At 37.7% G+C, this 27,425-nt stretch overlaps 1 long non-coding RNA gene across 1 annotated transcript in view; it reads left to right on the top strand.

The window, feature by feature from the left end:
- The window catches only part of LOC113919309, a 37,421-nt gene extending 14,665 nt beyond the window's left edge, over positions 1 to 22,756 (top strand). The window contains exons 2-3 of the long non-coding RNA XR_003518951.1: positions 4,910 to 5,026; positions 22,709 to 22,756. This is a non-coding gene — a long non-coding RNA (uncharacterized LOC113919309). The remainder of the gene's footprint in view (positions 1 to 4,909; positions 5,027 to 22,708) is intronic.
- The last annotated feature ends 4,669 nt before the right edge of the window (positions 22,757 to 27,425 follow it).

Genomic DNA, 27,425 nt, shown 5'->3' with positions numbered 1-27,425 from the left:
TAAATTGCAAATCACCAGTTGTTTGGGTCAAAAACCTGTCATTCATCTTTTATTTTTCTCTTTATCTGTCTCATTCAATTCATCAGCAATATCCCAAAATATATCTACCGTCACCTTCACTTTTAACCACTTTAAGAAGGCCTTCCTTGGTCCACTTTCTCTTTCCCTATAGGCTGCGTCTAAGAAAAGCAGGCTTGGTGGTTCATTTTGTGTTGATCATCATATCTTGCATCACGTGATACTAACCCTAAATCAGCTATTTTGATAGTTGGGCCAGGAAATTAAGAGGTGGTCTTAAAGTTTCTGCTGGACAAAAGTAGTCTATATCTGATCATGACAGACTAAACTAACATAATCAGGAATTAGGTTTACTGTGAAAGCATCAGCTAACAACAGGTTACAGTGGCAACAGAATCTGAGCAAGTCTATAGGAAGAAAAAGGAAATAAAAACCTATGGACCTGGAAAAGTGCACGTATGTGCATGTGTCTAGGGGTGTGTTTGTGTGTGTGTGTGTGTGTGTGTGTGTGTGAAGTATGTAAGTATATGCAACTGTCAGGAGGGAAAAAGGAAATAAATTTAGACGTTACATCCATGGGATAGAGGACTGCTAGGGATAGTAATTGTGACCTGAATGAGTTTCCAGTTCAAGAGTCTTGCTTATACAGCTTTTGAAACTTTTTTTTTCTTGAATTTAACCACCATTAACAGGCCACCAAAGCCAGTCCATGTTCCTTGTAGTATGAAAAAATAAAGTGCCATCTAAAATAGTTACTGCAAGTTAACGTGTAAGTAATGGATCCTCATAAAGGCTTGGAGGTTATGGAACTGGCAGTGGTACAAGGCTGAAGGTAGCATGTAGTAGCTCATGATTTGTCTGTGAAGTTGGTGATTAAGCTATTATATAAAATATTTCTCTACCAAAAGACTAAAAGCAGAGCTTTGTCTGCGGCTTTGGAATACTTCAATGTTCTAAGTGATGTAGGCACAGTAGATGGAAAGGTTTACTTCTCATACCTCAAAATGACCACCATAGAAAAAAACACAAGACAAAGGGGAGAAAAGACAGTGTTATCAGATGAACATTTTAAGGTATGTTTTCTCCCTGTAACTGATGCTCTGAGATAACTTAAAACTAGCCCTTGAGATATGCGTAGTGCATTTTAAAGAAATGAGGTCCAAAGATAATAGGATTTCAAGGTCAAGATCAGGACATGAGTAGTCAAAGGTCTGGCACCCAGGAATTTGAATGCAATTATTTAGGAAGAATTGAAAGTGCCTGGGGTGTTGGAGACTCCCAACACTTAAAAACCATACAAATCTGTTCTTAATTTATCCCTACGTTAGAGCAAATGCTATCAGAATGCCCTGTGGACCTGAGAAAAATGTCAAAAAGTCAGATTAACAAAGAAAGAAATGGATTATGAGGGAATTTTTATAGAATCTTCTAAAAGAAACCAAGAAAGAATTAATAAATATGAAATTTTAAGGGCTCCTGATGAGAAAGCTTATCAAATAGGTAATTATACTGAGATGATCGGTTCCTTGTTTGTTTGTGGAGGTGCATGGGTTAAATTACACACTGTGTGTTAATATGAGCCATATTTGGTAGCTTTCATAACTTTTTGGGTTCACTGATACAAACTTAAACCCAGCAGTGGCCTATGCTGCTCAAAACTGAAGATTTAAAAGACCACCAACTATGGGATGCAAAAGTGGAATTGCCATTTATCACATGTATCTGGCTGACTCACTCCTGCTTTAAAATCCCTTCCAGGATGCAAAATAATATTTTTGCACTGGCAGTCATTTAAAAGAAAACCTTCAGAGGTTAAAATAGCCCTTGCCCGATATTCCTACCTGAGCCCAAAAAATGCTAATGAGAAAGGAAAATTGAAATAGTCCTATTGACCATAGCAGGAATGGGAGGCTACCAGACATAAGGTTAGTTAGGATTGAATATTTCATGGAGTTAAAAAACATTAATCATGAAATCCCATAGGCTTAACACAGCAAAGGTTTATTTCTGACTCAGGCAGTGTTAGGGAAAACAGGCTGAAAAGGTATGCAAGGATTTTTACCAATAAAACGAGTAGGTGGCCGAGGTTGCTTTCCCTCACAGCCTATTGAGTAGAACTACCATATGACTGTGTAAATTTTAAGGAAGCTGGAAAATGTCAGTCAGAATACAAGTGAACATTATTGTTTCTGTCATAGCCATCCTCGTCTCAAGCTCTCCCCTTACTCCCTTTTCCAGAGGGAGACAACTCCTACATTTCTTGAGTAGGCAGCTCAAAGTTTAGGATACCTAGGTAATGTATGGTGCTCTCTACATTGACCTCACAGTTGGTTCCTCTTGGTCTCAAGACCAAGTAACTTAAAAAGACACATCCAATATGCAGTGGTAAATAGGATTGATGTAGCTAAAATAAATATTTCAATTCAAGACTGAGAAGAATTATATAAATCCTCTGAAAACTCACTGGACAGACATTGTGTGAGTCCCCACCCCAAATAAGGAAACTGTTGATTGGGCCCAAATTTCTCACCCTGAGAATTGTTCCACTGTCCAACACCCTCCAAGATTTTTTTCTCCCTCTACTAGTCTTCCTTCTCTATTATCCATCTTGGGCATATCTAAGGCTGGGAAATAATCTCTTCTTGGGTGCTGTGCAGCCTTCTCAACCCACTTTTTCTATAAAAGGTTAGTGTCCCAGTGCTCTTTAAGTTATAGTCTCTTTCAGTCTGGATTTCTAAAACTTGGTGACTATGCTTCTAATGAACTGTATTTCATCCATATCACGTGACAGTAATCCTGCCCACAGTTCTATTTCAAATATACTTTTCATGCTGGACATAATTCCTTGCTTTATATTACCCTCTCCCTCTTTCTTACCACTCACCCTTTCATATACTTAATGGATTTAAAGATGGGTACTTTGAGTTTATGTGATTAGTTAAAAGAGCCAGTCATTATTATAAGTTTCCCTACTAATTATTTCATAAATGGAGAGGATTTACTGGGTGCTGCACCTTAGTCTAATCTTTCCCCAGAGGCAATCCAGTCAATTAAAAGGTTTTGCTACATATCTGTTAAATTCTCTCAATCTAGAATTTGACTCTCAGCTTATGACCAGAGATCAATAGCATGCTCCATCAGCTAAGCCAGCCAGGTGCCCTTTGATTGTGTGCACTTGAAAGTTGGCTTTTCTGCGCTGCAACTACTTCCTCAATTTCTGAGATTTCTCCATTTCCTTCATTTCTGCTCACGAAGCCAGTAGTCCTTCCTTGAGTTCAGCTCTTTCCTTCAGTGCCTTCCTGATGCATCTGAGAACAAGTAAAGCCTACCACTAATGTCCTTTGCCGAGTTCTTTGTGCAGAGCTAAAAGTTCATGATACAGGAATTGTTTTCCAGGTTTCCACAGATAAGAGTATTGCCTTGTATTTTGCCATTTTATTATGTGGGTCACTACCTTTTTGGACTTACAGTTTATTCTCCCTCACTCTCAACAATGAAGCTTAACTATTAAACTAAAGCCATGAATTTTAGGCTTTTGTTCGTTTCAACAAATTCTTCCTTTTCTCTTTCTCTCTCTTTTTTGTTTTTAATAACCGATAGGAAAGGCTATGCTGTGATAACAATAACCCCCAAATAATTTTACAACCTGGCAGATGACATTTATGGTTTTCAAGACAAACTATTTCTTGATTATGCTATGCTCCATTATCTTGTGCCTCCATTATTGAAACACACACACACCCACAGGAAAAAAAAAATGACCTTTTGGTTGTTATAAAAAGAGAGACTAGAGAACCATGCATGTTTGTCTGTAGGCATATTTTTACTGATTTGGCTATATATTTTGCTTTTCTACACAACCCAATGGCCAAGTCTCATGGCTCTGCAAAATATTTTAAAACTTAGGGTTGCAAATGGGTATTTAATAAGCATTACAGTCTTTCCCACAGCAGACTCATATGGCACCTGTTAAGTGTCAGAAGTGGTCATGGTCAGTGGCTAGGAGACTTCAAGTCCCTTTTAATAACTAGACAAAGTATACTAGATAAACTATATCCATAGCTGATAAACTATATCCATAGCTCAAGGCTATGATGGGCTTGCTATAGGGAATTCTTAAAAGATAATTAAGAAAGGAAATCCTCTCATTTGGAATACTATTCGTACATTACCACCATAAAATAATCATAGCCCTTCGGACAGAGAGTAGTTCAGAGCAAAAAGATAGACAGTAGGTGGATCATTCAGCTAAAAAAAAGGCTTTTTGAAATAGTTCTACCCAGCAGGCTCCTCAGTATTCTGTTGTGATAAGTCAGGAAAATCTTATTCCTTCTCAGGACTTCTGAATATGAGACAAAGAGAGTCAGTCACCAGGAGACAGAGAAGCAAAAATAGATAGATAGATAGATAAATAGATAGATAGATAGATAGACAGACAGACAGACAGAGAGATAGATAGATAGATAGAAAAGGGTGACTTAGTGAGCTGATGGTAAAGCCCTACAGTAAGGAATAAATATTTTCATTTTCAGTACACTAAAAAACAATAAGGTCACTGGAGCTTTGTATCCTGAGATGTATCTTATAATAAATGTCCATTTACTGAGGTAGAGTGTCTCTATTCCTTGCAACTTGAACTATCCTGACTCATGTAAAAAGTGAGTATGTGCATGTTATGGACTGAATTGTGTTCCTTCAAAATTCATACATTTTGAAATGTATGAAAGTGCTAATCCCAATTGTGACGGTATTTGAAAATAGGGCCAATAAGGAGGTAATTAAATAAAGTCATAAGGTTGGGGCCCCACTCCAGTAGGATGGGTGTCCTTATCAGATGAGGAAGAGACACCAGAGCTCTCTCTTTTTCTTTCTGAACGCACACAAAATAAAGGCAATGTGAGGACACAGCAAGAACTTGGCTATCTGCAAAACAGGAAAGGAAGCCTAAGATGGAGCCAGCCCTTATGGCACCTGGATCTTCTACTTCTACCGCCAAAACTGTGAGAAAGTAAGTGTATGCTGTTTAAACCATTCAGTCTGTGCTATCTTTTTATAACAACCCAAGCAGATTATTGTTATAATAACTAATGTGTCTTGTTATCGGCACACTGTGCTTATTGTTTCTTCTTTTCTTTTGTCTTAAGAACCTCTTTCCATAAATTTGTTTTTGTTTCACAAAAATTCATCTATTTTTTGCTTTGATTTTGCAGCTTATGGTAGTATAATGGTTAGAAGATCAACAAAAGCAACCCATGGGCTTTACAAGTTAAAACACTGGGCAAATGTGAATATTATCAGTATTTTAATGGTCTTCATGGGTGCTGATGTGGAAAATTGAGGTAATTACATGGACCAGTGGCCCTTGATATTTACAATATATATAATGATATTTTTTTTTTAATTTTTTTTTTTTTTTTTTTTTTTTAAGATTTTATTTATCTGACAGAGAGACACAGCTAGAGAGGGAACACAAGCAGGGGGAGTGGGAGAGGGAGAAGCAGGCTTCCCGCGGAGCAGGAGCCCCGTGCGGAGTTCAATCCCAGGACCCTGGGATCATGACCTGAGCCGAAGGCAGACGCTTAACGACTGAGCCACCCAGGCGCCCAAGATTTATTTTTGACAGAGAGAGAGTGTGTACAAGCAGGGGAAGAAGCAGCAGCAGGAGAGGGAGAAGCAGGCTTCCCGCTGAGCAGGGAGCCCGATGTGGGGCTCGATCCCAAGACCCTGGGATCATGACCTGAGCTGAAGGCAGACGCTTAACCATCTGAGCCACCCAGGCGCCCCATATAATGATATTTTGTTCACCGCTTCACTTTTTGGAAAGCTTTTGTCTAAAACAATGTATATTTTTTTCAAATAGTAAACTTTTTTCTTCTATTTTAATCATATTTACTAAATTTATACAACAAATTATGAACACTTATACCATAATGCCATACCCAGAACTAGGTTCTGAGGAGTCATCATTCAGCAAAATAGGCACACATTCCTGCCCTCATGGAGCTTGGTAAGAGGAGAGAGACTATAAATATTATAAATCAGCTAAATATCTAACATGTGATATGATGATCTGCACTGTCATGTTGGAAGGGAGGTTTGGGTGGGAGGAATTCAAATTTAACTGAAGGTGGTATTCGGGTCAAAAACCTGAAGCAGATAAACAATCATGCCCATATCTGGAGGGAAGATCATTTAAGGCAGAAGGAACAATACACACAAAGACCTGAACTGAGCATGTTGGGCTTGTTTAAGAAGTAGCAAGGATTCAACATGGCTGGAAGACTGTGATGAGGGGAAAGCAGCAAGAGATGAGATCAGAAAGGTAATCAGGTGGGTCCTTGTCCATTGAACAACTTGGTTTTTGCCCTGAGAGAAATGGAAACAACTGAAGGGTTGAGTAAAGCAGTGGCATGCCCTGATTTTTTTTTTTTTTTTTTTAGGGTTGGGGGAGCAATAGAGGGAGAGAGAGAATCTTAAGCAGGTCCCATGCCTAGTGTGGAGCCCTATGCAGGGCTCCATCTCACAACCCTGAGATCACAACCTGGGCTGAAATCAAGAGTCGGATGCTTAACTGACTGAGCCACCAGGCGCCCCTGCCCTGATTTATATTTTAACAAGATAATTCTGGCTACTGCATTGAAAAAAGGCAAGGGAATAGACATGAGACCAGTTAGGAGGCTACCTTTGTAACTGGAGAGGGATGGTAGTGACTTGCGTCAGGTGCATTTGGGTGGAGGAATTGAGAAGGTGACTAATTCCGGACATATTCTGAACATAAATCCTTAGGACATCCTCACATACTATATATGAAGTATGACAGAAAAGAGTGAAGGGGAACTCTAACAAAATTACTGATCAGAACATGTCATTCATTAACTGAGATGGATTAGGTGGGAGGCAACACACGTATTGGAGAATTAACAGTTAGGACAATTAACAGTTGTTAATTGTTGACAACGTTAAATTTCAAATATCAAATACGTCTTTATGTAAGCTGTTAGGTGGGTAGTTAGCTATTTGATTCTGGAATTGAGGGGAGTGGAACAGAAACATTTAAGAGTTGTCAGTGAATAGTTGGTAGTTAAAGCCACTGCATCAGATGATACCACAGAGGAAGGGCACGTCAGATGGGGAAGATAAAACCTGCAGGGTCAGACTGTGACACAGTTGGAGATTCTGGTAGACGGAGCAACTTTTATGAAACTGTTATCAAGTCTTTATTTCAGTTTTTCTTGCTTCTGCTCATATATTAAATCCAAATTGCTTTATAGAATAATGGACATTTAGTTCCTAACATATAAAATAAGCCTTTAGTCCATCAAAAAGTGTGGGCTTTAGGGCTGAGTCAGTTGTAGTATATCTCCCTTTTAGGCCTTGGTGAATTTTTATATCCTTAAGTCTACTGATTTGTTGAACTTTCTGAAGTATGTTTGCTTTCACTTTTTCAACCTTGTCATTTTAGATTGTGGAATCTAATTTGTTAATATTTCTGAGTATCATTTTGGGATAAACCACGATGACTGCAGTGTTCAGGAAGCTTACAACTTAGTTGGCAATGAACAAAGACATGTATAAATAAATAATTTCAGATATGTTGTATGTTAAAAAGAAAATACAAAAGGGTAAAGGGATAGGGAGTGACAGCAGTGGGTGACAGGCAATCCATTTCATGTTAGCGATCAGGAAAAGCCTCTCTACGAAGATATTTGAACAATGAGCTGAATAATGAAAAAGGTCCAGTGTGCACATATGCGCAGACACACATACACAAGTACTAGGGACGATTGTTACAGAGAAAAGAAAGAGCAATTGTAATAAATGTATAAGTATTCATTCATTTAGCAAACATTTACATAATAACTGCTAGATGCTACAATTTAAATAATATAGTCCCAATTCTTGAAAATCTTATTGTCTGTTGGTCTAATGAGCACTCTTATCAAGCTTTACTATTCAATATCAACAACTAATTACCAGAACACATGGAGGTGTGAGTTGAGTTTTGAACAGCAGTTTGTCTTCATTAAAAACAAGTGTCATGTTCCTTGGGAATAGCTAGGCCATTGACTCAGGTCTACTCCTATTTTCTTTTTGCCTTTCTGCCGTTTTCCTTATTTATATGCATTTATGCAAAGAGCTACACATTTTTTGTGAAATCTTTTCCGTGTCCAGGTACTTCACTGTTAGGACATTGATGCTCTTTGCCCTTCATTTTATACCCCTTCTACCTGCTGCATACTTCGAATCTCACACACTTTCTGCCCTGTCAATATACTCCTTTCTGTATACTTTAGTAATTTCATGCAGAATGTATTACATTCACTACCTTGTCTTTTCCTCAGTGTTATCTGTTCCTATGTACTGTCCCTATTTCTTACACTTTTAGTCTTAAAATAGTTTTAGGTTGACAGAAAAGTTATGAAGATAGTACAGAGTTCTCATATACCCCCTACCCAGATTCCTCTGTGATTAATATCTTGCATTAGTATGGTACATTTGCAACAGTTAATGAACCAATACTTATACATTGTTGTTAACTGAAGTCCATACTTTATTTAGATTCCCTTAATTTTTACCTAATATCCTTTTTGTCCTCCAGGGTCCCTTCCAGTATATCACATTACTTTTAGTTGTCCGATCTCCTTTGGCTGTGGCAGTTGCTTTGTCTTCCTTTGTTTTTGATGACCTTGACAATATTGAGAAGTCCTGGTCGGTATTTTGTAGAATGTTCCCCAACTTGAGTTTGTCTGCTGTTTTTCTCATGATTAGGTTGGGTCTTAGTTTTGGGAGGAAGATCACAGAGTTAAGATGCCATTCTCATGACACCAAGGAGTACATACGACTAACATGACTTATCGATGCTGATGTTGGCCCTGATGGGCTGGCTGAGGTAGTGTTTGTCTGGTTTCTTCCTCTCTACTTAATGTATTGTACATGGTGTAATGAAGTTTCGGTGTGCACAGCCCACACTTAATGAGTAGAGAATTGTGTTCCACCTCTTTAAAGGCAAAGTATCTACCTAAATTATTTGGAATATCTCTACACAGCAGATTTGTCTCTCTCTCTTTTTTTCTTTCTTTCATTTATTATCTTATTTATTTAACTATTTATGTCAGTATAAATCAATGGATATTTATTTTGTGGCTCAGACTATTTTATTTTACTCTCTTTTCCCACCTCAAAAGCAAGGAAGACCTTTTGCCTTTTATTTCCCTTTCTAAATTGCCTTTTCTTTGTCAGAGAATGCCAACACACTCTTCTCAGGGCTTACTTTGGACTTTGGGCTAAGGAGTTGTTCTTGTCACTTATTGCCGGTATTTTCTTTGGGAGCCAAAAGGAGCCCAACTTTTTCTGACACACAGATGGCAGTAGCTTTTCATCATCTCATTGGCTCAGGAGAAGTAAATAGCTGAATTAGGAGACAAAAGGAAAGCAAACAGCACTGAAGTCCCATGCCTGAGAGTTCCTTATTATCCAGCCTCCTGGATGGGCCAACTTTTCTACTCTTTAATTTCACTTTCCCTTTTATTCATTTTTTAAAAATATCTTTGCTTACTCTATAACCCCTTGAAATCTGGTTTCAATTCTGCCTTTTACTAGAACTGACTCTAAAAGTGTAAATGTTTTTCAACTGCCATATTGGCAAACATTCAACATTTTAACAATATACTCCATACATAATAATTTACGTTCTTGGTGGGTTTTGTTTTTATTGGGCAGCCACTGTTTTCTTCACCAGAAATACTGGTTATAAATGTATAAATGGGCTCTTCTGTGAATCTTCTGGCCCCACATATAGTTCTCCTTGTCACCATTGTGTATCAGAACAAAATGGTTCTCTTGGTAAAATCAAGATCAATATCCTGGCCAGTACTATGGCCCCCTTTCTCTGAATTTTAGTCCAGTTGCATTAAGATTCCAGGACATGGGCATTATCAGCTTCAAATTTAATGGGAATTTTTCTTAATAATTCCAGCACTAGTCAAAAGTCTGCAATGTTACAAATTTGCCAGTGAAATAAACTTCTAATTATTAACTCTCAGGAAATTTTATCTGAATCTCTTTCATAATTTCTAATGTTTTATTGTATATTTTAGACATCTAAGCATGCCTCTTCTTTCCTTCGTTGTTAAGAAATTAAGACAGATTCCACATTTTAATTAACTTACATGTTTTTCATGATACAGGGAATGAAGTACACCATTTTAATAGAACACTGAAATAACCTGATTCTAGTTACCACATTTGCTATATTGTTAATAGTTGTTTTAAGAAATTTTCTTTCCTGGGGCGCCTGGGTGGCTCAGTCGGTTAAGCATCTAACTTTTGATTTTGGTTCAGGTCATGATGAGGGTTGTGAGATCGAGCCATGAGTCTGGCTCCACACTCAAGGGGGAGTCTTCTGGAGATTCTCCTATCTTCCTCTTGCTTTGCCCCTCCCCTTACCCATGGGCCCAATTGTGACTGCTCTCTCTTAAAATGAATAAATAAAATCATTAAAAAAAAAAAAAAGAAATTTACTTTCCTTTCTTCATCCCTTTGTTTTCAGGCAAGAAACCATTAGGTAATTTATACATATGTTCTGCCCTCAAGGAGGTGGATCATAGCCCCCCACTCCTTAAGTGTGGGGTGCACACAGTGAATTCTTTACAAAGAGTACAGTATGGAAAAGGAAGAGGAAGTAACTTTATAGGAGAAACCTGGCAAACATTTTCTGTAGATGATCAAGGTTAACAGCAAGAGTAATAAGTCATGTTGATAGTATGTACCCTTTGATATGATGTGATGATAATGGCACTTGATTTGTGTGGTATTTCTCCCAAGTAACCGTAACTACAATATAATCATAAGGAAAAAAAAAGAGAAAATCATATATATCCCAATTGAGGAAAATTCAATAAAATACCTGGCCCATACTTCTGAAAACTATCAAGTTCATGAAAAAACAAGGGAAATCTGAGGTACTGTCAAAGCCAGGAGTCCAAGGAGACATGACTGATGACTAAATGTAATATAGATCCACCTCCTTGAGGGCAGAACATGTGTATAAATTACCTAATGGTTTCTTGCCTGAAAACGGATGAAGAAAGGAAAGTAAATTTCTTTTTTTTTTTTGAAAAAGATGCTACATTTCCTAGAATTACCTTTCTTTATAGTCCCGCTTTAGAGTTGATCACAAGACAAATGAGATTCAGGGCGCCTGGGTGGCTCAGTTGGTTAAGCGACTGCCTTCGGCTCAGGTCATGATCCTGGAGTCCCGGGATCGAGTCCCGCATCAGGCTCCCTGCTCAGCGGGGAGTCTGCTTCTCCCTCTGACCCTCCCCCCTCTCATGTGCTCTCTCTCTCTCATTCTCGCTCTCTCAAATAAATAAATAAAATCTTTAAAAAAAAAAAAAAAAAACAAGACAAATGAGATTCCAGAACAACAATAGCAGCAGCAGCAACAAAAGGACACTAGGTAGAAACTAAGGGGAATTCAGTAAAGTATGGACTTCAGTTAATAATAATGTCTCACTATACCAGTGAGTTATCAAACTGCCTTACATTTCCTTTCCAGGTTTATTTTCTATTGCTCTCCTATATGGTTCTTCAACTCTAGTTAAAGTAGTCTATCTATGTCCCTCTACCCACAGTCCTATTAACTTTCCTACCCATTATATAGTCAACCAAAACTTCTTCCCCACTCTACATCCATCTCCCAATCAAAGCTATATCAAACATTAATTTTCAATTAAAATTATTTCTGTTTGTCCTTATATTGCCTTAAACTGAAAGAAACTTTCCTCCTCACCTGCAAGAATTATTATCTGTGTTGTTTATTTCATTCTTCATGTGCTAGTTTACACAGTTATTTTTCCATATGTATTTTGAAAGGCTGTGTGTTATAATTTCTACACATCTGACCTTGCTGAACAGATGCTACATTTCCTAGAATTACCTTTCTTTATAGTCCCACTTTAGAGTTGATCACAAGACAAATGTGTGTGAGATATGGAAGGTAAAAGTGAAGCAGCTCTGAAGGTTGGTATAAAGTGTAGGCACTATTGTAGCTCATGCATGTTGCTGCTCTTCCGGCTCATCTCGCTTGGGTGGGGCAGCAAACTGGCCTCCAGGCGTTGGAATCCCACAGGATCCTCCTCCTCCCAGTTCTGGGCCAGGCACAAGTGCAGCTGCATAATGAAAGGTTTAACTTGTGTATGTCATCAGAGTAATCGGGGCTGAACCAGGTTTAGTTTCAATTTGTCCTAATGAGTTTCCTTAGTCGATTTCATTTTTTCCTCTCTTATTCTACCTCACCTCCAGCTCTCCTTTCGGTCTGTTAATCTTGCCGACTCTTAGTGTTCATGGTCTTGCATGAACTTCATCACCACTATTCAAGTGTGTAAACTCTAGGACGACAACTAAAAATACACACATGCACACACACACATATATATATATAAATTAAAATGGTAAAAGGGAAATGGAATCATATAAAATATTCAATTAAAACTCCTAGAAAGCAGGTAGAGGCCGACAAGAAAAAGAAAATGCAATAAACAGTAAACAGCTACAGATGCTGTAGATATTAAACCATATGTATTAATAATCATTTTAAATGTGACTGGTCTAAATACACCATTTAAAAGCTAGAGATTGGCAGAATAAAAAACAAAACCCACCTATCTATTATCCAAACAAAACAAAAAACACCCTACTTTAAATATAAGAACTCAGCTAGGTTAAAAGTAAAGAGATAAAGATATAACGTGTTAACACTAATGAAAAGAAAGGTGGAATAATGGAATAGTTATATTAATTTCAGACAAAGACTACAGAACAGGAAAATCATCAGAGATAAAAAAAGGGGGGACATTACATAATGATAAGGGGTCAATTCTCCAAAAAGACAAACGATCCTTAACGTATATGTACTTAATACCAGGGAATCAAAATGTGTGGAGCAAAAACTAATAGAACTAGACTAGAAGAGAAAATAAACAACTATTATAGGTGAAGACCTCAACACCCATCTATCAGTAATAAACGGATCCAGCAGGCAGAACTCAATAGCAACATCAGTGAATTGGATATCAGCAGCATTTGTAGAACAGTTCACCAAAGAACAGCAGAATACATCTTCTCCTCAAGTTCCCATGGAACGTTTACCAAGATGTACCACATTCTGGGTCAGGAAACATACCTTAACTTATTTAAAATAATAGAGTGTATACAGTGTATTCAATATGTACTCTCAGACCACAATGGAATTAAATTAGAAACCAATAAAAGAAAAATAGCTACAAAATCACAAATATACTTGGAGATTGAAAAATATATTTTTCCAATAACACATGGGTCAAAGAGACAATCTTAATAAAAAATAATTTTTTGAGCTTTAAATTATGATGGAAATATATCTTACCAAAATTTGTGGGATACAAAAAAGGTAGTTTTTTTTTCTTTTTTTTTTGAGATTACAGAAACTTTTAAGGTTTTAACATGTGACACATTTCTTGAATAAAATGAAAAGTTTTCAATACATTGAAATATAAATCACCATTACATACAACACATGCCAAGATAAAACAGTAAGATTACACAGTCCCTGCAATAAGTATGGTCTTATTCTCAGATGCTTCCTCTATCTGCCAAATGTGTTCTGCTGGATACATAACTCACCCTGTCTTCTGGGGTCACACTCAGCCAAGGCTGTAGCCCAAAGAGAACTCATCTGCCTGGACTGTGGTGGTGTTGGCTCTGTTCAAAAGGCAGTTACCAGCATATCCAAACAGTGTATTGAACATACTTTAAATACCAGTGTGAGAACTGTGAAGGCAACATAACAATGTTATCAGAAAGAATTTAGCAGCTAAGGACAGCTGTGTAAGGCTCAAGACTGAAAAGTGGCTTGCCGGCTTTATTTCTTTGTTTTTTTGGGCAGTGACCACTGAAACAGCAAGATGTGTGGAAAATTATAACATTGAATACATATAATAGAAAAGAATGAACATCTGAAATCAATAATCTAAGCTTTTACCTTAGAAAACCAAAATAAAATAATAATATAGCTTAAAGGAATCAGAATAAGATCAATAAAAATAAGAACAAAATCAATTAAATTGAAGACAGAGAAATGATGAAGTCAACAAAATCAAAACCTCACTCTTTAAAAAGATCAATAGAATTGTATACCTGTAGCCAGAGAAACCAAGGAGAAAAAAAGGGAGAGAGAGAGAGAGAGAGAGAAACAAAAAATCAAAGGCCTAATAATCAGGAAAGTCAATGGTGTAAGTTCTATTCCAATGCTGGGAGGTTTGATATTCAGTGTGGGTCAGGAAGACAGACACCCCAGCTCAAAGCAGCCAGACAGTAGTTATCTCTTACTTAGTCTTCTTGTTCTATTGGGTTTCCTGTTGATTGGATGATGCCCCTCCACATTAAAGAAGGCAGTTTGCTTTACTCAGTCTACTGATTGAAATGCCAATGACATCCAGAAACACCCTTATAGACACACCCAGAATAATGTTTGACCAAATGTCTGGTCATCTAGTGGTCCAGTCAAGTTCACACATGTTGTTAATCACCACATATAGTATGAAAAATGAAAGAGAATTCATCATTACTGAGCCCATGGACCTTAAAGGAAAATAAAGTAATTTGAACAATTAGATGAACTGGACTTAATATCTTGAAAGACATAAACTGTCAAAAACTAAGCAAGGAGAAATAAATAATCAGAAAAGGTTCATAACTATTATAAAAATTTAAGCAATAATCAATAATTTTCCAAAATTAAAAACTGCTAGGCCCAGATGGTAAATTCTACTGAATGTTTAAGGAAAACAAAATCATTTCAATTTTCTGCAACATCTTTAAGAAAATTTAAGCAGATGTAACAGCTCCTGACTCATTCTAAAAAATTGTCATAAAAGCTGATAAAGAAGTGACAGAAAAACAGCTACAGACCAGGATCTCCTATGAATGTATATACAGAATTCTCAGCAAACTACTTGCAAATCAAATCCAAGAATGTATCAACAGAAATATTCCCAATTACCAATGGAATTTATTCCAGATTTGCAAGTCTGATTCAACATTCAAAAATGAATTTACATAATATTCACAATAACAAGCTAAATCATATGATCATATCAATGGATGCAAAAAAAGCATTTGAAAAACTCAACACTCAGTCAAGGTAAAAGTAATGATATGAATAGAGAGAAACTTCCTTAAATTAAAAAAGAATGTCTCCAAAAATCGTTGTTTTGGAGGTTTTGTTTTTTATTTTAGTTCCTGGTTCAAATCAATCTCTGTAAAAATGCGACATTGAAAATCACAACATTAGTTGAACAGAAGCTAAGTGAAAGAGACAAGTGACCACAGATGAAAAGGAATATAGTTTTTGCAAAAATAGTTGAGGAAAATCACTAAACAAATGAACCACTACTGCCTCAACAAACAAAAATAAGTAAATTAGTTAAAAATAAAGCACACTAGGAAAGAGAAGAATCTAATTTACAGAGTTACCACTTTATAATATTCAAATATTAAATTCTCAACAAAAAATAAGCAGGTTATGCAGTTTCACATACAGTGGTCTCTGAGGAGGCAACGATTGATCAAAGACCTGCATAACAGACTGCGTGAACCACAGAAATAATCTTAGTACGCTACAGGCAGAAAGAAACTCAGAACAACTCTAGTTATGATCTTCACTGATTTTTTTGAAAAATAAATACTATTTGGGGGCTCATAAGGTTGGAGGAGAGGTAACCATTGGCCAGATTATGAAGGTCATGAAACATGAGTGCAATATTCACTAATATTTAGATATCTTGTTCAATAATTCTGTGAGCCTGGATAATCTCTGATTCTCAAGTTTCTTACCTGTGAAATCAACTAATTATGTATTCATGGTTTTTTACATTCAAATTTTTTATTGTTGTGTTAATCACCATACGTTACATCATTAGTTTTTGATGTAGTGTTCCATGATTCATTGTTTGTGCATAACACCCAGTGCTCCACACACCACACGCCCTCTTTAATACCCATGACAAGGCTAACCCATCCCCCCAGCCCTTTCCCCTCTACAACCCTCAGTTTGTTTTTCAGAGTCCATCATCTCTCATGGTTCCTCTCCTCCTCCGATTTACTCCACTTCATTCTTCCCCTCCTGCTAACTTCTTTTTTTTTTCTTAACATATATTGCATTATTTGTTTCAGAGGTACAGATCTATGATTCAACAGTCTGGCACAATTCACAGCATTCAACATCACACATACCCTCCCCACTGTATCACCCAGCCACCCCATCCCTCCCACCACCCCACCACTCCAGCAACCCTCAGTTTGTTTCCTGAGATGAAGAATTCCTCATATCAGTCAGGTCATATGATACATGTCTATCTCTGATTGACTTATTTCACTCAGCATAACACCATCCAGTTCCATCCGGGTCGTTGCAAATGTCAAGATCTCATTCCTTTTGATGGCTGCATAATATTCCATTGTGTATATATACCACATCTTCTTTTTCCATTCATCTGTCAATGCACATCTTGGCTCTTTCCACAGTTTGGCTATTGTGGAGGTTGCTGCTATAAACATTGGGGTGCACATGCCCCTTCGGATCCCTACATTTGTATCTCAGTGGTAAATACCCAGTAGTGCAATTCCCGGATCATATGGTAGCTCTATTTTCAACTTTTTGAGGAACCTCCATACTGTTTTCCAGAGTGGTTGCACCAGCTTGCATTCCCACCAACAGTGTAGGGTTCCCCTTTCTCCACATGCCCTCCAACATCTGTCATTTCCTGACTTGTTAATTTTAGCCATTCTGACTGGTGTGAGCTGGTATCTCATTGAGGTTTTGATTTGGATTTCCCTGATACCGAGCGATGTTGAGCACATTTTCATGTCTCTGTTGGCCATTTGGACGTCTTCTTTGGAAAAATGTCTGTTCACGTCTTCTGCCCATTTCTTGATTGGTTGATTTGTTCTTTGGGTGTTGAGTTTGACAAGTTCTTTATAGATTTTGGATACTAGCCCTTTACCTGATATATCATTTGCAAATATTTTCTCCCATTCTGTCGGTTGTCTTTTGGTTTTGTGGACTGTTTCTTTTGCTGTGCAAAAGCTTTTTATCTTGATGAAATCCCAATCGTTCATTTTTGCCCTTGCTTCCCCTGCCTTTGGCGATGTTTCTAGGAAGAAGTTGCTGCGGCTGAGGTCGAAGAGGTTGCTGCCTGTGTTCTCCTTTAGGATTTTGATGGACTCCTGTCTCACATTTAGATCTTTAAACCATTTGGAGTCTATTTTTGTGTGTGGTGTAAGGAAATGGTCCAGTTTCATTCTTCTGCATGTGGCTGTCCAATTTTCCCAACACCATTTGTTGAACAGACTGTCTTTTTGCCATTGGACATTCTTTCCTGCTTTGTCAAAGATGAGTTAACCGTAGAGTTGAGGGTCCATTTTTGGGCTCTCTATTCTGTTCCACTGATCTGTGTGTCTGTGTTTGTGCCAGTATCATACTGTCTCGATGATGACAGCTTTGTAATAGAGCTGGAAGTCCGGAATTGTGATGTCGCCAGCGTTGCTTTTCTTCTTCAACATTCCTCTGGCTATTCGGGGTCTCTTCTGGTTCCATACAAATTTTAGGATTATTTGTTCCATTTCTTTGAAAAAAGTCGATGGTATTTTGATGGGGATTGCACTGAATGTGTAGATTGCTCTAGGTAGCATTGACATCTTCACAATGTTTGTTCTTCCAATCCATGAGCATGGAACGTTTTTCCATTTCTTTGTGTCTTCTTCAATTTCTTTCATGAGTATTTTATAGTTTTCTGAGTACAGATCCTTTGCCTCTTTGGTTACATTTATTCCTAGGTATCTTATGGTTTTGGGTGCAGTTGTAAATGGGATCGACTCCTTGATTTGTCTCTCTTCTGTCTTGTTGTTGGTGTATAGGAATGCCACTGATTTCTGTGCATTGATTTTATATCCTGCTACTCTACTGAATTCCTGTATGCGTTCTAGCAGTTTTGGGGTGGAGTCTTTTGGGTTTTCCACATAAAATATCATATCATCTGCAAAGAGTGAGAGTTTGACTTCCTCTTTGCCAATTTAGATGCCTTTGATTTCTTTTTGTTGTCTGATTGCTTTGGCTAGTAGGACTTCTAATACTATGTTGAATAGCAGTAGTGATAGTGGACATCACTGCCGCGTTCCTGACCTTAGGGGGAAAGCTCTCAACTTTTCCGCATTGAGAATGATATTCGCTGTAGGTTTCTCATAGATGGCTTTTATGATATTGAGGTATATACCCTCTATCCCTATACTATGAAGAGTTTTGATCAAGAAAGGATGCTGTTTTTTGTCAAATGCTTTTTCTGCATCTATTGAGAGGATCATATGATTCTTGTTCTTTCTTTTCTTAATATATTGTATCACGTTGATTGATTTGCGGATGTTGAACCAAACTTGCAGCCCAGGGATAAATCCCACTTGGTCATGGTGAATAATCCTTTTAATGTACTGTTGGATCCTATTGGCTAGTATTTTGGTGAGAATTTTTGCATCCATGTTCATCAAGGATATTGGTCTGTAATTCTCCTTTTTGATGGGGTCATTGGTTTTGGGATCAAGGTAATGGTGGCCTCATAAAATGAGTTTGGAAGTTTTCCTTCCATTTCTATTTTTTGGAACAGTTTCAGGAGAATAGGTATTAATTCTTCTTTAAATGTTTGGTAGAATTCCCCTGGGAAACCATCTGGCCCTGGGCTTTTGTTTGTGGGGAGATTTTTGATGACTGCTTCAATTTCCTTCATGGTTATAGGTCTGTTCAGGTTTTCTATTTCTTCCTGATTCAGTTTTGGTAGTTGATATTCTCTAGGAATGCATCCATTTCTTCCAGGTTATCTAATTTGCTGGCATATAGTTAGTTGCTCATAATATGTTCTTATAATTCTTTATATTTCTTTGGTGTTGGTTGTGATCTCTCCTCTTTCATTCATGATTTTGTTGATTTGGGTCATTTCTCTTTTCTTTTTGCTCAGTCTGGCCAGGGGTTTATCAATCTTGTTAATTCTTTCAAAGAACCAGCTCCTAGTTTTGTTGATCTGTTCTACGGTTCTTTTGGTTTCTGGTTCATTGATTTCTGCTCTGATCTTTATGATTTCTCTTCTCCTGCTGGGTTTAGGCTTTATTTGCTGTTCTTTCTCCAGCTCCTTTAGGTGTAGGGTTAGGTTGTGTATTTGAGACCTTTCTCGTTTCTTGAGAAAGGCTTGTATTGCTATATACTTTCCTCTCAGGACTGCCTTTTCTGTATCCCAAAGATTTTGAACAGTTGTGTTTTCATTTTCATTGGTTTCCATGAATTTTTTTAATTCTTCTTTAATTTCCTGGTTGACCCATTCATTCTTTAGCGGGATGCTCTTTAGCCTCCATGTATTTGAGTTCTTTCCGACTTTCCTCTTGTGATTGAGTTCTAGTGTCAAAGCATTGTGGTCTGAAAATATGCAGGGAATAATCCCAGTCTTTTGGTACTGGTTGAGACCTGATTTGTGACCTAGGATGTGATGTATTCTGGAGAATGTTCATGGGCACTAGAGAGGAATGAGTATTCTGTTGCTTTGGGATGGAATGTTCTGAATATGTCTGTGAAGTAGGTTTGGTCCAGTGTGTCATTTAAAGTCTTTATTTCCTTGTTGATCTTTTGTTTAGATGATCTGTCCATTTCAGTAAGGGGGGTGTTAAGGTCCCCCACTATTATTGTATTGTTGTCCATGTGTTTCTTCACTTTTGTTATTAATTGCCTTATATAATTGGCTGCTCCTATGTTAGGGGCATAGATATTTACAATGGTTAGATCTTCTTGTTGCATAGACCCTTTAAGTAGGATATAGTGTCCTTCCTCATCTCTTATTACACTCTTTCTTTTAAAATCTAATTTGTCTGGTATAAGGATTGCCACCCCAGCTTTCTTTTGGTGTCCATTAGCATGGTAAATGGTTTTCCCCACCCTCACTTTCAATGTGGGGGTGTCTTTGGGTCTAAAATGAGTCTCTTGCAGATAGCATATTGATGGGTCTTGTTTTTTAATCTAGTCTGATAACCTGTCTCTTTTGATTGTGGCATTTAGCCCATTTACATTCTGGGTAACTATTGAAAGATATGAATTTAGTGCCATTGTATTGCCTGTACATTGACTGTTACTGTATATTGTCTGTGTTCCTTTCTGATCTTTGCTGCTTTTAGGCTCTCTCTTTGCTTAGAGGACCCCTTTCAATATTTCATGGAGAGCTGGTTTCATGTTTGCAAATTCCTTTAGTTTTTGTTTGTCCTGGAAGCTTTTTATCTCTCCTTCTATTTTCAATGACAGCCTCTCTGGATATAGTATTCTTGGCTGCATATTTTTCTCGTTTAGTGCTCTGAAGATATCATGCCAGTCCTTTCTGGCCTGCCAGGTCTCTGTGGATAGGTCTGTTGCCAATCTAATGTTTCTACCATTGTAGGTTACATATCTCTTCTCCCAAGTTGCTTTCAAGATTTTCTCTTTGTCTCTGAGACTCGTAAGGTTTACTATTAGATGTCGGGGTGTTGACCTATTTTTATTGATTTTGAGAGGGGTTCTCTGTGCCTCCTGGATTTTGATGCCTGTTTTCTTCCCCACATTAGGGAAGTTCTCTGCTATAATTTGCTCCAATATACCTTCTGCCCCTCTCTCTCTTTCTTTTTCTTCTGGGATCCCAATTATTTCGTCTTATTGTATCACTTATCTCTTGAATTCTGCCCTCATGATCCTGTAGTTGTTTCTCTTTTTTCAGCCTCTTTATTTTCCATCATTTGGTCTTCTATATCGCTGATTCTCTCTTCTGCCTCATTGATCCTAGCAGTTAGTGCCCCCATTTTTGATTGCACCTCCTGAATAGCCTTTTTGATTTCAACCTGGTTAGATTTTAGTTCTTTTTTTTTCTCCAGGAAGGGTTTCTCTAATAACTTCCATGCTTTTTTCAAGCCCAGCTAGTATCTTTAAAATCATAATTCTGAACTCTAGGTCCGACATCTTACTAATGTCCATATTGAGTAGGTCCCTGGTAGACGGCACTACCTCTTGTTCTTTTTGCTGAGGTAATTTCTTTCATCTTGTCATTTTGTCCAGAGGAGAATAGATGAATTAGAAAACAAAATGGTAACAGTGTAACAATGTCCCCAGAAAATATACTCTATAAAGAAATCATAAAAGACCTGAAACCAGGGGAAAAGAAAGGGAAAGAAAGAAAAATGAAAGAGGAAAAAAAAAAAAGATAAAGATAAAAACAAACAAAAACAGAACAAAAGCAAAAAAACAGAATATGATGAAATATGATCAGGCTAGTGCATAGATCAGTGCCACACACTAGATTTTGGGTGTATTTTGGTCTGTTAGAAGAAAGTGCCTCCTAAAATTTTAAAGAAAGAAAGACTTACATATGTACAAAATAAGGGTTGATACAATGAAGGGATGGAATATGACTGTAAAGATGAAAATTATAAAAGATTTTATAAAAGGAATTGATAAGGTAAGAAGTTGTTTGAAAAAAGAAGAAGATTTTTTAAAAAAGAAAAAAAAGGCAGAGAATGTGATCAGGCAGAAGACTAGAACAAAGGCATACACTAGTGATTTACGGTATATTTTGATCTGTTAGAAGAAACTGTATCTCAAAATTTTAAAGAGAGAACAACTTATATATATATATGCCAAAAATAAGGGTAACTACTTATTTTTGGGATAGAATATGACTCTAAAACTGAAAAATATTTTTTTTTAAAAAGGGGGTTGATAAGATGTTGATTGAATAAGGGAAAAAGAAAAATTAAAAAAAAATACAGTTAGAAAAATTAACTTTGAAAGAGTAATGAATCATGATAAGCCATGAATTCTATGTGTAATATTCCCCTCGTGCTGGCATTCTCCCGTTCTCATTGATTGGTAAACTTGTTCTTGGCTGGCTGTTCGTGCTGATCTTCTGGGGGGAGGGATCTGTTGTCGTGGTTCCCAAATGTCTTTGCCGGAGGCCGATTTGCCCCACCCTTGTCGGTCCAGGCTAAGTAATCTGCTCCGTTTTGCTCTCGGGAGCTTTTGTTCCCTGCAAGCTTTCCATACAGCTTTGGAGGATGAGAGTGAAAATGGTGGCCTCCCAATCTCCAATCCCAAGGAGTCGAGAGCTCGGGCTCCCGCTCCTCAGTGCACCCCCAGAGAAAAGCAGTCACTCCCGTCTCCCCAGTCTCCGGCCGCACTCCGTGCTCACCCGGCCTGTGACCGGGTGTTTCTATCTCTGGCACCCGACCCCGTGTGGAGTCTCCAAACCCAGCAGATCCCTGCGGTGCACTCCCGCGCCGCTCCTCCCGGGGGAGGAAGGGGTGTCTCCCGACTCTGCCGCTTGTTGGGTCCCTGCTGGAGGAGCAGTGGCCCGACTGGGCCACGGATCACCGTTTATGGCAACCCCGAGCTGAGAGCCCGCGCCTCGGCTCCGTCCCTGCAGCCGGCTTCCCCGCTCTGATACCTGGGAGCTCTGCTGCTCTCAGGCACCCCCGGTCTTTCTGTGACCCCAAGGGTCCTGAGACCACACTGTCCCGCGAGTGTTCCACCTCCCTCTTAGCCACTGGAGTGACGTCCCTCAGCGTAGCCGACTTCTAAAAGTTCCGATTTTGTGCTCTGCAGCTCTATCACTTGCCAGAAGCGGCCTGTGGAGGCCCCCTCCCCCACCGTCTGTCCTCCCGAATATCGCCTTGGATTCACTTCTCCGCATGTCCTACCTTCCAGTAAGTGGTCGCTTTTCTGTTCAGAGAGTTGTTGCTACTCTTCTTCGGTCTTCTGTTGAGTTCGTAGGTGTTCAGAATGGTTTGATCCCTCTTCAGCTGAATTCTTGAGGCCAGACAAAATCCAGGTCTCCTACTCCTCTGCCATCTTGCTCCGCCCCCTATGTATTCATTGTTCTAAGTACAAGATAGGAATGTGAAGTTGGAGCTGGGACGCTCGTGGTATTGTGTTCTTTCTTCTAGGTGACAGTTACGTGGATATTTTCATTTTGCATATGCTCTTGACTTATGCATCTTATAGCATGTGTGTTAAACTTTAATCAAAAGTTGAAAAATGCATAGCTATTTGACAGTGCTCTTGTAAAAAATAAACAAAGTAATGTGTATGTATGTAAAGTGTCAAGCAAAGTACCTTGTACAGATTAGTACATACCTCTTATCCTTTTTTCTTTTTCCTCTAGCCAGCAGCCTAGAGATTACATAGTCCTTATAGTTTACCTTTGTTTTTAAAAGAGCTGATTATAAAGTAAGTAGAATATGGTTCAGAAAGAAAGAATCAAAAAAAAAAAAAAAGTTGAGAATGTGCTCATTGATGAAGGAAAAAACCTAAACGCATTTTACCACCAGCTGTCAAACTACCCCTATCCTTACCAGAACTTTCCAGTCTTCCTCTCCCTTTCCTCTAAAACATTTTTTTTTCTTCTGTGAGTAGAAAATTTCATTTTTCAGATGCATTTACTTAGCTTTCCTACCTTCTTCCAGTTATCTTCCCTATACATTTTTGGTCAGTTTAAAAAATAATAATAGAAGAAGAAGGCAAGGGTAGCAGTGGAACAAACCAGAATCCTTCAAAGCAATGAAGGTTGAGGAAAGACTTTATATTTGGAAGTAAATAGTGTCCCTTTCAAGTTTTTCTATTCCTTTCTATATTTAATTCCTCAGTGTTTCTGAACATCTAGTTTTTTTCTTGCTATTGCAATAATTCTCTGCATTTATTTTTATCTGGATACTTCTATCATTTCAGTGGAATTAGGAAATGGAAAAATGAATATGTGATTGTGTGACATTCTGAAGGGAAAGCACTATTTTTCTAATACACATTTTTAATACGCAGGAAAATTTTCTTCTATACTATTATACTGCTTTATTTTTTAGATTTTGGAAGCAGAGTTACACTGGCTTTTGAAAAATGGAAATCTTTTTTTCTTTATCACTTGTAACCATTCATCAATGTTGTGAAAGAATTCTCCTAAGAGACCATCTGGGTTGCCATTCTGTAAATTTGTAAAACTTCATTTCACAAATATTTGTGTACTTATTTATACTAAAGAAGCATGATCATAAATTACGTAATAGCAATCATAGGATGCTTTTGACTTGCCTATATTTTCTTCTCTTAGAACCTCTCCTCCCTTGCAGATACCCTCACCTAGAGAAATCAACCAATCCCTAGAATCTCCTTCTTATGTTATTTTCCTTGAAAAAATTCTGAGCCCATGAGCAAGAAAAAGTGTACACACACTTCCCCTAACATGACACCATTTCAGAATTGTCTTTGTGGTGTTTTTCATGCTCTGAGAAATCAATAAACCTCTGTGTTACTATAACGTAAGAGGACACTTTTCTTGAGGAAAGGAATTTTTACAATTTGGAGGAGGCATTAAGAGTCAGCAATAAATCTTAATGACATAGGCCAGGACCTTTTTACCAGACAACTTATAGAAATATCCTCTGAGCTTGTTTCATCTCTTCTGCTTGATGATCCTAACCTAAGCTGCATCTGAGCCCCAATTTTATTAAACTTCTCAGTCTGTGAGTTTTATTTTATCCCATAAAAATTAGAATTCACCTGTTAGAGTACTAGTTATTCTCTTCAGAGCTGTCTGCCTAAAAATTCTTGGTGACATTATGTTCTTCATTTCACCTCACATTTGTCTTGTTGTGTTTTATAAAAAAAAAAAATGTAATGATCAATAGAGAGAGAGTCCTAATAAAACTGACTAAAACCATCCTTGGGTTTTGTCAGGCTGGCATCCTGTAGTGGGCAAACTCCACCCTAAGGTTACTGTCCAAAATGTTTATATGAGTTCTATAGGCTTTATCCTGCCTTTGTGTCCCCAAGAATTTATTTGGGAAACAACATCCCCTTACAGATGTAGAAAGCCATCTTGTTACCACATGAGGAAATCCAAGAAAATCACAGAGACTCTGATCAGTTGCCTTGAAATCATTTAATTACCCAGTTAACCAGTCATTGGCTGTTTACCTGTGTGCTTCTAATTGTGTGGAGATTTTCTGTTCTGTGGTCTTATAGTATAGACTTCTTCTTGGCCTCAGTTTTCTCATCTGTGAACATGGGATAATAAACATATCTCAGTTATTATGAGGATGAGTTAGATAAAATAGAAAAAGCACCTAGAAAAATGCTCATTGCATAGAAAGTGTTCAATAAATGCCAACTCTTATTATCTTTTCTTTGTCATAGTTAAGCTTATTTCATCAGATGCTCTATTATTTGCAGCCAGAGGTGCACTGACCATTACAAGCATTGCATCCTTCACACACGTAGCAGGATTACCTGCTGGCAGCTGTGAGTGGTTTACAGTTCCATGGCATCTATTGTAATGATAGGTTAGGTTTAGATTATTTCTCCTTCAGTAACATTAAGTGTGATTTCTCATCTAGCCTAATTAATTCATGTAAGACATTGTTCCATTTTCTTTTATTGTTCAAAAGCATTGATAAACATCATTCTCCTCCAAAACAAAGTGAAGCAAAGTAGAGCCACGAAGAGACTTGACCTCTCCAAGTCATTCTTGTCTAATACCATACTGAAATTTCTGATGTGGTTGCCACCATTTAATCCCCACTCAAGAACATATGTTCATCTGATTTTTTGGGGGTGGGTGGGGCCATCATCATTAGATTTATCTTTAATCGAAAAAAGCATTTTTGTAATAAGACAACATCTAAGTACAAGGAGATTCAGTAGGCTGTCTATATCACATGCAGCTTTGCTTGTGATACTCCACACCTGTCAATGAACCATTGTTACTGTCTCTCTTCATTAGATTGTCTAGGTTTGTCTGAACTTTTGCATGGGAAATATAATCAGAAGTGGTTGGTGCAGGCCTGGCTATTACTTTAGTGTCAGTGAACACCCATTTTCCTTTCTAAACTTCTTTTAAAAAGCCAAACCCCTTGCTTCCCACCCCCTGGGGCTTCCTCTCTCCACCTTCCCAGCTCTCAGTATGATTTTTACCTAATTTATGAAAGGAATAAGAACATTACTTTTTAACAATCCCTACAGGAGTTATGAAAGATATCTAGAATTCAAGGTGTAGTCAAAATATTTCAAGGGCATTACAGTGTACTATATGCCTCCTTTAATCTTTCAGGCAGTAGACGGTACCACTCTGACTGTAGAACTAGGAACACTATGCTGGAAACGGGTTAAAATTTGTACCGTGTCTTGACTTCTCATTTTTATTTTTCAACTAACTTATAAAAATGAATAATTTCTTTAAGAGAAATAGCTTCTAGATTTTTTCCCCTGTTTTTCTAAGGTCAAGCTATACTTGGTATCATTGTAAATCTCTTCTTACCTCAAATAAAATTAAGTATCTTACAAGCAAATGGGTGTGGTGAGGAAAACAAAAAGAAGATTGAACAATGAAATCAAATTATTATATTCCTTACACCCCTCAGCCTTTCAAAGAAAGCTTGACTGGATTGAGTGGTTTTATATATGTTCCTGCCAAAAATGCTAAATGCCAGGAACCCACAAAATTTCTTTAGAGCAAAATTTCTTTTCATACTCAGTTTGATGAATGGTGTAATGCTCCCTTTCTATCATAGGAAGTGGCAGAAAACAGCAGGGTAGTAAATCAAATTTTAATAAAAATGATTTTAACAAGAATAGGATATGTCCCATTAATTTGATCTTGTTAAAGTAGAAGTCATTAATTAATGAATGAAACATTAATGGGAATCAAATATCATGGAGAATCAAAAAAATGCTGGAAACCATACTAGAGAGTCAGGCATGATTGTTCAATCATCAATATCCACCCTAGGCTTAATTTTGTTGTTATCCTACCGTATATTTTAAACTATTCTTTTGAACAGAATTCAGTGTGTAGCACAGTGCATTGAGTGTGGGATATTGGTAAACAGATATTATTTTCTCCCCCATTCTTTCTGTCTTCTTCCACCCCTCATGGTCTTTCTTAATATATGGTTTATGCCTACTGTGAATTGAATGTTTGTGTCTACCCCAAATTCAAATGTTGAAGCCCTTATCATGAATGTGATGGTTTGTGGAGGTGGAGTCTTTGAGAGGTAATGAGGTTTAGATGAGGTCATGAGGGTGGAGCCCCTATGATGGATTAGTGCCCTTAAAAAAGGAGAAAGCAACAGGAGATCTCACTGCATGCCTGAACCAGGGAAGGGTCTTATGAGGACATGACCAAGAGGAGGGTCTTCACCAAGAACCCTACCATGCTGACCCCTTAACCTCAAATTTCTAACCTTCAGAACCATAAGTAATACATGTTTATTATTTAAGCCACCTAGTCTGTGGTATTTCATTACAGCAGTAAAAACTAAGACACTGCTTA

The sequence above is a fragment of the Zalophus californianus genome, chromosome 3 (assembly GCF_009762305.2).
Source record: "Zalophus californianus isolate mZalCal1 chromosome 3, mZalCal1.pri.v2, whole genome shotgun sequence".
In the NCBI taxonomy this organism is placed as follows: domain Eukaryota; kingdom Metazoa; phylum Chordata; class Mammalia; order Carnivora; family Otariidae; genus Zalophus; species Zalophus californianus.
This window is presented reverse-complemented; position numbering and strand designations above follow the sequence as displayed.